Raw genomic sequence first — 8,916 nt, 5'->3', positions numbered from 1 at the left:
GCTTAAGGCCCGGCAAAAGCAGACATCCTTGGACCAGTTCTTCACAAAAGAGGGAGAACCGTCATCCAAGAAGGGCAAAGGTGCTCAGGACCCTTAAAAAAAACACCAAATTTAAAAAAAAAAATGTTGTTAAAATGGTTAACTTTGTTAAAATGGTTAACTTTGTTAATTTGGTTGAATTGGTTAAATTGGTTGAATTGGTTAAATTGGTTGAATTGGTTAAATTGGTTAAATTGGTTGAATTGGTTGAATTGGTTAAATTGGTTAAATTGGTTGAACTGGTTAAATTGGTTTGAATTTGGTTTTTTGGCTGCCCCTCTCCTCCTCCTCCTCCTCCTGCCTCACTCTGAGATGCCAGGACCAGCAAAGATAAGTCAAAACCTTTTTTTTCTTTATCCTTTAGAAACTTTAGAATGGATCTGCATGTCATTCTTAAGCTCTTTAGTGCCTCAGGCAACTTTGTATTACATTGTATTGTAGGGTACTTAGCTTAATAGACCTCTATTGTACCTTTGTTTTCACTTGCAGGTTCAGTCTGAGGTCATAGAACGCATTAGTTATTTTCAATGGAAAATGTGTTTCGGGTTACGAAATTTTCGGGTTGCGAAAGGAATAGCGGAACGAATTAATTTCGTAACCCGAGGTACCAGTGTATCATAACTTTTCTTTCTTTCTCTATTTCATATTTGCTTTACTACTACACTTCCATCTTGTTACTCAATTTACATTCTTCTACTCTATCCAAAGTTCAGTTAATACACAGAGAACAATCTACAATGTCATCTCCTTCTATCTCCTTTGAAGGCTGACTGATCCATTTCTGCATCATTATATACAACAGTGATGACTCCACTCCACTCTTATGCCCTCTAACTCTGGCTGAATATAATAATAATAATAATAATAATAATAATAATAATAATAATAATTTATTTGGATCCTGCCTTTTTCCCCGAAGGAATCAAGGCAGATTACAAGAAAGAGTAATAAAATACAATATGTGTAAACTATACATTTAAAATACTAGCCAGACCCTAACCCTCCCTCCCACACCCCAGTCCCAATTATAAAAGTAAATTATGGGCCTGAACAGACAGGCCAAAATAAAGCTCCTTTGGGTCACTTTGGAGGTATGCTGTTCAGATGACACATGCATCTTAAGAGGCCAGAAGCTGCACCAAAGCTGCGCTCCAGTCCTTACGATTGCAGCATGGCTTTGGCATGGCTTCTGGCCTCTTGGGACACATGCATCATTTAAATAGCATACCTCCAAAGTGACCTGAAGCAGCTTTATTTTGGCCTCTCTGAATGGGCTCTAAGTAAGATAAATTACAATACAGATAAGAAAAAGAAAAAAGGGGCTAAAATTAGGGTGGAGAGGCTGAGGGGAGAACTTCTATCTATGCAGGGTAGCCGGGGTATCGGTATCAATAACAGTGTCAGTGACAGTGAAAATCCCTAATCTGGAAAGGCCTACCAAAAGAGATCCATCTTAACAGACTCTTTAAAGGCTTCTAAGGTGGTGATGTGATGGATCTCTTCCGGCAGGTCATCCCAAAGCCTAGGAGTGGCAGAAGAAAAGCTCCTCTGAGTTGTTGTAGCCAATCTAGTCCTCTTAGGCTTTAGGAGGTATTTTCCAGTGCAGGGAGGATTGTGTGGAAGAAGGCACTCCTGAAAGTAGTCAGGACCCAAGCCATGTAGGGCTTTAAAGGTTACAACCAACACCTTGTATCTTGCCCAGACACTAATGGGCAGACAATGGAGGGATTTAAGAACCGGTGTAATGTGGGCAGTTCTACAATCTACAAAGCACAAATTCCATGATTTCCCAGCATGTTGCTATAAAAATTAAATTGGAACCAGTGTTGCCTGCAGTATAGCTTTCTAGAGCACTGGCCCCCATTCTATAGGAAGGGCAATGGGTCCTTACCCACAGAGGACACATTTTCATAGGTTTCCATCATCACCTCTTTGTACAGAAATTCCTGCTTTGGACTCAAGAGTGGCCATTCCTCCTCTGTGAAGAACACTGCCTCATCTCAAAAGGTGATCTGCAATAGAAAATAGCCTTTGCTTAAAGACAGAGGATTGTAAATAACAGCCCCATTGCATCCTAGTCAGTCAAATTCCCAGTGGCTCCACCACAAAAAAGGAGGTCTGGACACTAACTGTCCGGAGGTCTTCTTTCTTCCAGTTTCTTCCACAAAGGAGGAATTGAGGGTCCTTTCTCTTCTCTCCCTTCCTTTGGAAGCCATCTTGGTTCTTTCCACACCTGCAGAAAATACAAAGTGTTTTTATGTGCACACATTTATGCAATCTTTCACTGACCACCGAAAATACAATTCAACAGCACTAAGGGCAAATCAAACCTGAACCTGCCCTAAAATTCAAAATAAATCCGTTGGAAAGCAGGATATAAATTAGTGATGATATTATTATTATTACTATTATTAGTCTTGCCTCCAAACCCTCAGAGAGAGAATATTGTGAATGCTGGAAGACTAAGACAGTTCACTGGGTCTTTCGTGGCGTAGAGACCAGCATCCTTAGCCGGCATGAGGGCGAAGATGGCGTCTGCACAGCGCACTCCCTGATTCTTCCCACATGCCAGTGTGACCCTGCACACTTCACCACATCACAGGTGACAGCACGGCTTTCCTCTAGCACTACATCCAGATGACGCAGTGCCAAAGGAGTGCGGAAAAGCCACACCATTGGCAGATATGGCACTTTTTCCCCGGCGCAGAAAGGAGCTCCTTTTTGCACCACGGAAAGGCCAGATCAGGGCCACAGCGTAGCCTTATCATAGTGCAAAAAGGAGCTGCAAAAAGCAGCATGTTTGCCATGGTCCTGATCTGGTGCTAAAAGGGGCGGCCTGTACATCCCTTTAATTTCCAGAAAATGGGGCTAGGATTGGAGTCCTAGGGTTGGCCCCAGCCTTCCTCACTCCCAAAGAGGTCAATAGGAGGAGGGCTGGGTGGGACTCATGTGTCTGACTGATATTAATGGGTCTATTTTTTTCTTCCGATAATCTACATAAAATCATAATATATAGATGGACAGCAATAACAACAACCCAATAACAACAACCATAGCAATTGCAATAATTAAATGTCTATATTTAATGTTACCCATTGCCTTCCCCTAAGGCTGAGACAGTGTGAGCTGGGATTCAAACCCTGATCTCCAGAGTCGTAGTTCCACTATTCTCAAACCACTAGGCCACACTGGCTCCTACAACATGGACATCGTCTCACTGGGCCATTGTATGCCATGGACTTGGCCCAGCTTCCTCATCCATGGAGGTCATTTTAGAAGCCCCCTTCTCCTCCTCCATTTCCAGGCCCAACTCCTTCTGCATACCCTCCAACTCTCCCAGTTTGGCAGGGACCCTCCCCGGTTCATCCTCTGCCCTCCCACCTTCTCAGCAGCTCTTCAAAGGCCACAGTTTCCTCCTCCTCCTGCCATTTCTCCTCTTCTCTTCAGCTCACTGCTATTGCTGCAAACTGAGTCCAAAGGGCAAAAGGAGTCTGCCCTCCATGAAGACAGCCAAGGAGAAAGGAGAGGAGGGGCCCTTCCCAGAGGCTCAGGCAAAAGCAAACAGCTGCAGTCTCTCTTAGTTTGCTTCTCCTTCCTCAGAAAGAACCTTGCAGTCTTAATCATATTCTGAGGTTCCTTGGTCCCTTTGATTCTCTTGGATCCCTCTCCAAAATCTCATGGCCCCACAGAGACTCCCAAGAGAGGAGAGGAGGCCTGGCAGCCAGAGAAGAGGGGAGGAAGAGGGGGGCTTCCTTCCTTCCAGCCCCCAAAGGTGCCTCCCTACAGAAGACCCTCCAGACCCCCATCCTTGGCTCCAAAATGGGGGCTTTCCCCCTCAGCCATCCTTCTCACAGAGGAACCAAATTTGGGGATCCCCCATTGCCATCTTGAGGCCCCCACCTTCCCCTTCCTGCCAAGGAAGCCCAGAAGGAGCCCTTCTTCTTCCTAAGCAGCCAACGGTCAAAGCCACCAGCCTTCTAGAACCCTATTCAGGCTCCAAGCCAACCGCCAGCCTTTCCCAGAATTCCATGGTCTCCCTCCTCCCAGCGGAAGAGACTGGGAGACGGAGCAATGGGTGCAAACTCCAGGGAAAGAGAGTTTATTGTCTTAAACTTGTAATTCCAGTTGTGTCCCTTTATGAGGGAGAATGGGATTTTATTATTTTTATTATTATTATCATCAAAAATTATGGTAATTAGCTTCTTGTTCCCAAAACCACAGACCCTTGTGAAATCTCAAAGACTGTGTTTATCACATGGAGGGTTTTGCAGCTCTTTGCAGCTCAGATCCGAAGCCACTGCGGGTCCAACGATGCGAATTCAGGCGGCAACGTTTTGTGTTATCAAACGCAATTGCTTTCTATTGGGGCTCCTTCCGTGGGGCTTCCGCAGTGATTACAAAGTGACCCCTCATTTTGGTGAAATCTGTAACAAGCGAATGCACAGAAACCGCTTCCAAGCCCATGATGCAGGGCTGCAATTCCCCCCCATTTCCTTCCAGTGGTCTTTTCACTTTCAGGGTAACCGAGGGGGGGGGGGGGAATAGGCAGCCAATGGGAGCGGAGCAAGGTCTAGGGAAAGGGAAGGAGGCCACGGCCCCTCAGGAATGGGGAGCCAATGGGAAAATCACATTAGTCCCCATAGACTTCAGTTTTATCAATAAAGAACATTCCTAATACAATCCCGCCCTCTTGTGGATACTCAGGGCACTGCAGCCTCCTTGGGCTTCTCACCAACTTCTATCCTGGAGCGCCATCTGGTGGCCACTCTTGGCAATTCACTAATAGCAGTTAACCAAATTAAACAGTATATAAAACAAAAACATGAAACAATCTAGACAAGGAAGCTGTTACATGGATCTGTAATTGGCTGACTGGCCAAACCGAAAGGGTGCTCAACAATTACTCCTTTTCATCCTGGAGAGAAGTGACCAAATGGGGTGTTCAACGGGGTTTTCTCCAGGGCCCAGTGTTATTCAACATCTTTATCAATGACTTGGATGACAGAATTGGTAGCATACTTATCAAATTTGCAGATGACACCAAATTATTAGGAGTAGCTAATACCCCAGAAGACAGGATCAAAATTCAAAATGACCTGAATAGACTAGAAAGCTGGGTCAAAGCTAACAAAATGAAATTCAACATGGAGAAATGTAAGATACTGCATTTAGGGTGGAAACATGAAATGCACAGATATAGGATGGGGGTCACCTGGATGAATGAAAGTACGTGTGAAAGGAATCTAGGAGTCCAAGTAGACCACAAGTGGAACATGAGTCCACAGTGCAATGCAGCAGCTAAAAAGGCAAATTCGATTTTAGGCTGCATCAATAGAAGTATAGTGTCTAGATCAAGGGAAGTAATAGTGCCACTCTATTCTTCTCTGGTCAGGCCTCACCTGGAATATTGTGTCCAGTTTGGGTGTCCCAATTCAAAAAGTATGTTGAGAAACTGGAGCATGTCCAAAGGAGGGCAACTAAAATGGTGAAGGATTTGGAAACAGCAATGGGACAGTCTCAAAACTTCAGGCAAAGAGCATCAGACTGAAGTCACAATGGGACAGTCTCAATGCTTCAGGCAAGGAGCATCAGACTGAAGTCATAATGGCACAGTCTCAATGCTTCAGGCAAGGAGCATCAGACTGAAGTCACAATGGAACAGTCTCAATGCTTCAGGCAAGGAGCATCAGACTGAAGTCATAATGGCACAGTCTCAATGCTTCAGGCAAGGAGCATCAGACTGAAGTCAAAATGGGACAGTCTCAATGCTTCAGGCAAAGAACATCAGACTGAAGTCATAATGGGACAGTCTCAATGCTTCAGGCAAAGCGCATCAGACTGAAGTCACAATGGGACAGTCTCAATGCTTCAGGCAAGGAGCATCAGACTGAAGTCACAATGGGACAGTCTCAATGCTTCAGGTAAGGAGCGTCAGACTGAAGTCACAATGGGACAGTCTCAATGCTTCAGGCAAGGAGCATCAGACTGAAGTCACAATGGGACAGTCTCAATGCTTCAGGTAAGGAGCGTCAGACTGAAGTCACAATGGGACAGTCTCAATGCTTCAGGCAAGGAGCATCAGACTGAAGTCACAATGGGACAGTCTCAATGCTTCAGGTAAGGAGCGTCAGACTGAAGTCACAATGGGACAGTCTCAATGCTTCAGGCAAAGCGCATCAGACTGAAGTCACAATGGGACAGTCTCAATGCTTCAGGCAAGGAGCATCAGACTGAAGTCACAATGGGACAGTCTCAATGCTTCAGGCAAGGAGAATCAGACTGAAGTCACGATGGGACAGTCTCAATACTTCAGGCAAAGAGCATCAGCTGCCCTCAGTTTGCCTCTGACATCTTCCTCCTCCACATCTTTGTTATGCCCAAGTTTGTAAGGGAAACCTGTTTAACCTGAGAGCGTGTAATGAAAATGTCTCTTTCTGTGGACTTGTTCAGAGCAGGGCTAACACAGATAGTGAGACACCAAATTTGGGTTTAAACACTATACATGTAACATTTATTAAATCACAAACATAATACAAGCATTGATTATCAAGAGCTCTTTCATTCACTCACACATCCATACAATACTCACACACACTTTCCTTCCACCGGACATAGATCATTTGTCCTCAAAGGCTGGGGATGACATCGTTGCTGCGCGGTTGGTGGCAATAAAATTAGTGTGAAAGCCAAGGATCCTTATACTTTTCTTCTCTCTCGTTTTTGGCTGCTGAAGTCTTGCAATATTGCAGCCCATTACTCAACTTCTTCCACGCTGTTCAAAGGCAGGTCTTTCTGTTCAAATTAGTCCATTGTCCTGTCAGTTCCTCTTTATTGCCACTCAGGAAAAAAAGCACCTTCCAGGTCATAGTTCGACACACCTGAACAGCACCTGGCTTCAGCTTCCAAATTCCTCAGCCTTTCCTCGTCTCAGTTGCCAAATCCCTCCTTCACATCAATGCTCTGCGCAGAACCATCTTGTTTAGTTCTTTAGCTTGTTTTAAAACACCATTCCTTGGTTCTTTAGCTCTGGGTTTAAGTCAGAACTCACACATTTGTCTTACATCTTTAACTTGGACACCATCCACTTCATACGGTCCTTTATTTCCTTTCTGTCTTCCTCCATTCAATAAACTTCTACCTGGGGTTCGTCTTTGCTGGGGCGGCTATCAAGCGACTCCCCCACTGCCAGGTCCCAGGCTGTCACTGTGCCCCCCCCCCCCCACAGCCTTCCTTTCCCCATTCTGGGGCCAGAAACCCAATTCCTCCAGTGGTGGCCTGGATGGTGTGAGCTTCAGGAGGTTTCCCAGTCTTGGGCTTGGCCCTAGTTCCTCTGAAGAAGGCACCTGCTCCTCCACCACCGGGATCTCCAGAACCACTGGGTTCCCCAAGAACTCTTCTTGTTCCTGGGTCTCCATTGGAGTTAAAACTGTGAGACTTTGCAAACAGTGAGATCTGGAGTCAGTCCTGTGCTCAAAAAATAAAACTCATTTGAAAAGAAGCTTTATTGATGAATCCAGGCAGAAACATCCATTAACACCTTTTTGCAAAGTCTGAAGTCCAAAGAACTTGCTCCCTTCTTAACCCACTCAACCCCTCCCTAAGCCAGCCCCCAATTCCCAAGTTAAGCAAAACAAGCAGAGGTTGTATAGATACCAAGGTTGTCTATACTTCCCTTGCCTTCTCTCAGACAGCCTCACCTTGAAGAGCGGTGTTCCCAAGCCAGCTTCACTCCTCCTTGAGAACCAGTCTTCAGCTGCAACCCCATCCCTCTCTCCAAACGCCCTCCTTCATCTAAAAGCCACTCTATCATTTTCCATGACGTGCTTTCTATAACCCATCACTCTACACTACCTACTATGAACTACAACATTAACTCCTACTTTAATAAGCAAACCCTAATATTTTTACTCTTTATGACAGAACCCTTATATACTGTTTCTGACACGCAATGGGCCAGTCCCTATCCTTCAGGTACATAGCACTAGTCTGAAGTGACAATTCTCTCGTCTCAATCTTTCAGGCAAGGAGCATCAGCCTGAGTTGCAATGGGCCAGTCTCAATCCTTGAAGTAAAGAGCACCACCCTGAAGTCACAATAGTACTGTCTCAGTCCTTCATCCAAGGAGCACCAACCTGAGGTTGCAATGGGCCAGTTTCATTCAGGTAAGTAGCACCAGCCTGAAGTCACAATATGTCATGAATACCTTTATTCATGCATTTATTCATTTAGGGATTCATGCCATAAAGGTTATAGGTTTAGGTTTAGATTAGAGTTAAGATAGATGGGATTTATGGTGGGTTAAAATAATATGTTTTAATATGTGCTTTAATAGTACAAGCTTTTATTATTGACTTTCAAAGCCCTCCATGGGTTGGCCCCTCCTTACTTATCTGACCTTTTTTCTCCTTACATTCCTACTCGCACCCTCCGCTCTGGTAGTCAGGGTCTCCTGTCACAGTGTAGGACTACCACTGCCCCCTCCCGAATTCGTCCCTTCTCGCTTGCTGCCCCTTACTCCTGGAACCTTCTTCCCCCACATACATACCTCATCACTTCTCTACCCAGTTTCAAATCTGAATTAAAGACTATATTGTTTAGAGAAGCATTCCCAGAGGTGAGCCCCTCTCTGACCCAGGAAGCCTCCTTTTAACCATCCATTAAGAAGCCAAGCCCTTCCTCCAGTCCATCTGCCTTGGTCCAGGCCTCGGAGGTGGAGAAGATCTGCTGGACATGATCCCATTCCCCACCACCATTCCCTTCTCCTTTTGTGTCGTGTCTTTTAGATTGTAAGCCTGAGGGCAGGGAACCGTCTGACTAAAAAATATATGTACAGCGCTGTGTAAATTTACAGCGCTTTATAAATAAAAGATAATAATA

The sequence above is a fragment of the Sceloporus occidentalis genome, unplaced genomic scaffold (genome assembly GCF_023333645.1).
Source record: "Sceloporus occidentalis isolate IW3139 unplaced genomic scaffold, rSceOcc1.0.p SCAF_114, whole genome shotgun sequence".
Taxonomy (NCBI): domain Eukaryota; kingdom Metazoa; phylum Chordata; class Lepidosauria; order Squamata; family Phrynosomatidae; genus Sceloporus; species Sceloporus occidentalis.
This window is presented reverse-complemented; position numbering follows the sequence as displayed.